Below are 3,870 nucleotides of genomic sequence, written 5' to 3' on the forward strand. Positions count from 1 at the left end.
TCAGAATTGATCACTTTTAATTAAAAATGGGTGCACATTGATGTGATATTCAGCTATTGAACACCAGGTGCAAATGTTGAACATAAAATTAATTAAGAAAATGACTTGGGATTTCAACTACTTGATAGAAAACAGATTCAGTCGATTCGCACAAATTTATTTTAACTCCCGACCTTCAATCATCACATTACAAGACTCTCCTATCAGGCAGTGGTAATAAATTTCGTTTGCGTGGAGTAAAGCGCGATAACTCAAAAGTAATTCCTATCGACTGACCCAGGCATAATGTGAAGTGCGAGAAGAATTCTACAATACACGGCCTGTGAAACCCTCATGGAAACTTTGCCGATGTGATCCAACAAATTAATCAGTGGCCGGAGCGGGTGCAATATCACCGAATACAGTGTGGCGGAGCATCATCGTCGTGTGGACGTCGGCCAACCTCATGGTGCTGCAAGGCTGCGCTCGTCTATTCACTGCTAGCTATCTTGTTCAGTACATAGCTGAACCTAAACTTCCTATCTACAAGCTCAATCGTTCCATTTGCTAAGTCCGAAACTGCAGAGATGCTCACTCTTTCTCAGGCAAGCTGAGTAAAGAACGCCACATCCGCACTCTAGGCAAGCTGGGAACGAAAGACCCCTACGGAGACTTCTCAAGGTCCGCTCTTCACCTCAGTTTCCCATCCAGCAAAATCACTTACGCCAATTGCAGCGCAAGTCGCGCTAATTATGCGTTGCTTCCCAACGCCGATCAATGCTGCTCTGGGAAGTGAACAAATTCCCACACAATTTCCCTTCATCTCAACTTCTGCTATTTAGCTCCTCCCAGGCCACCCATCAAGGTTAGCGTCTGCACAAACACCAATTTTTCCAGAATTCTGACTCCCAGGAGAGTACTTCAAATTCCTTGGTCCTACATTCCCATCGGGGACCAGTGTATTTCATTCTGTCGCTCTCCACCTGACTTACTTCAGGCTCTGCGGACCGTGAATTCAGCGTGAAGTTGCTATAGTCACAAACATGCATATTTTGACCTCTGTTGACCGCTCCACTGTAGCTTTGCGCGGCTTTCTCGCATGTTTCGCTGAAAACGGGACGAAGGACATTTATCAACAGGCGTACAAGTTCTCCGTCTGCTTCCCAGTACAGCAGCATGGTGTCAACCACCGACTCACTGTCACTCATCTTAAGGCAACTGGAGGCCGCGCCCCATTACCACTTTCTCAGAGCTTGAGCCGCCCTAAGCTGCCTATTGTCGCTTCCCTTTGCCGCTCCCCCGCCGGCCAGCCATGGTCACTCTGTATACTTCCCTGGGATAAACTAGCCTCCAGTAAATCCATGCGTTTCCACAAAGTTTTTCATGTTGTGTGAATTACTTCAAAACCATCACCCGACATTAATTATTCCAATATGTCCATACTATACCCTTTACAAGATGCATTGTGCCTTGTCAGTCATTTTTGTTCAGCCCTACTGTTCGCTCAACGTGAGTTAGGTGATCTTTAATGACTTCATGTAAGGGGCATAGTTCTTGCCATCTTACAGACCGTAGTGCCTAAAACTGCTCGGCCACTCTGGCCAGCAGTTCCCCCTCAGTCGTTTAATGAACAAAGTAAGGGCATATGGATGATCAGACCAATTTTGTGATTGGATGAAGAGTTCCTAAATAACAGAACGCAGCATGTCATTCTCAATACAGAGAAGTCTTCCGAAGTAAGGGGAGTGTCGTAGGACCGTTGCTATTCACAATATACATAAATGACCTTGTGGATAACATCGGAAGTTCACTGAGATTTTCTGTGGATGATGCTGGGGTATATCGAGAGGTTGTAACAATGGAAAATTGTACTGAAATGCAGGAGGATCTGCGACGAATTTACGCATGGTGCAGGGAATGGCAATTGAATCTCAATGTAGACAAGTGTAATGTGCTGCGAATACATAGAAAGAAAGACCCTTTATCATTTAGCTACAATATAGCAGGTCAGCAACTGGAAACAGTTAATTCCATAAATTATCTGGGAGTAGGCATTAGGAGTGATTTAAAATGGAATGATCATATAAAGTTGATCGTCGGTAAAGCAGATGCCATACTGAAATTCATTGGAAGGAAATGCAAACCGAAAACAAAGGAAGTAGGTGACAGTACACTTGTTCGCCCACTGCTTGAATATTGCTCACCAGTGTGGGATCCATACCAGATAGGGTTGATAGAAGGGATAGAGAAGGTCTAACGGAGAGCAGCACGCTCCGTTACAGGATCATTTAGTAATCAAAAAAGCGTTACGGAGATGATAGATAAACTCCAGTGGAAGACACTGCAGGAGAGACGCTCAGTATCTCGGTATGGGCTTTTGTTGAGGTTTCGAGAACATACTTTCACCGAGGAGTCAAGTAGTATATTGCTCCCTCCTATGTATATCTCGCGAAGAGACTATGAGGATGGAATCAGAGAGATTAGAGCCCACACAGAGGCATACCGACAATCTTTCTTTCCATGAACATTACGAGACTGGAATAGAAGGGAGAACCAATAGAGGTACTCAAAGTACCCTTCACCACACACCGTCAGGTGGCTTGTGGAGTATGGATGTAGATGTACATGTAGACGTAGAACAATTAAAAATAGTCTAGTGTGGTGTCAGAGGCAGTGCTGTTACAAATGACCAATTTGTGTTCAGTTATGAAAATATATTGTTCAATCTTATTTGACAGATCTTGATGCAAATAGTTGCTACAACTGGACAATAACGCAATACTTATAACACCTGATTTTTGCATAGCTATCAGCAGAAATGATACAGAGTTTTAATGAAGTGAGTGTACCAGTTGAGTCTGACACAGAATTTATTTTAGGGGTAGAACTTGAGTAGCCTTAAAATATTCATGAATTTCACTGCAGCCTGCTATTAAGTCTGGAGAAAATTACCACCATCTAGTCCCAACAAGCTAGGACTTTGAAAGAAACGAATTTTCATTTTATATAATAAAAATTTTTTATTCACTACAAGACTTTGAGATAGTGTCTCAACAATAATCTTATTCCAAAAGAAATTCACAGAATATTAATATTCCATCAAGCTCCCTGCATGATGTTACATATCGATATTACTATTGCTTAAAGTAAAGAAATTATGTTAAGAACTCGACTGTATGTTATTAGATTCAAGCAGCATGAATCTTAGACAACAAAGCATTGTAAACTAGCGTTCCTGGCCAAAAAAATTAAGTGATTCATTTTTTAGGGTGAAATGGGCATGTTAGTTTGGGTAAACTTTTGGTTGCCGAGATAAGAAGACAGCGAAAGTCAGCAGATAGATAATGCACTAAGTGTGCGACTGGAGGTGATGTAAAGTTGTTTTATGTGTAACAATATATTGTAGATTGTAGGTACAATTATCAGTACTTGTATTATGATAATTTAAATGTAGCAATAACAGAAATTCTGTGATGGAAATGTAAGGTACTGCATGTAGAGGCAGCAAAGATGCCATGCCTGTAATACTTTATTGCAAAAATTTACATTGCGTACTGATTTTAAATTGTGGCGGCACTACCGTTTGGGATAGGAAAAGTCAGTTTTGGTGCAATATTTCTAAGCACGCAAGTTACAACCAGGTGTGGGCCTGTTTGCAGTGAGTTCGCTCACCAGCGGTTCCGAAGTAGAATGGAGGCCACAGGGCTGTAGACCCGCTGGAAAGAGTAAACGCAGCGGTTTGCATGGCGCAATTTACAGGCAGAAGGGGCCCACTGGCCTACCTTGGTCTTATGAGTACGTGACTTGGAGCAGCGCATTAGCAAACCAGGGGTGCACAGCCACGTATAAATAGGTGCCGGTTTTCTATAAAGGCATTCAAGTGTGGCAGCT

This window comes from Schistocerca cancellata, chromosome 4 (genome assembly GCF_023864275.1).
Source record: "Schistocerca cancellata isolate TAMUIC-IGC-003103 chromosome 4, iqSchCanc2.1, whole genome shotgun sequence".
Lineage (NCBI taxonomy): Eukaryota > Metazoa > Arthropoda > Insecta > Orthoptera > Acrididae > Schistocerca > Schistocerca cancellata.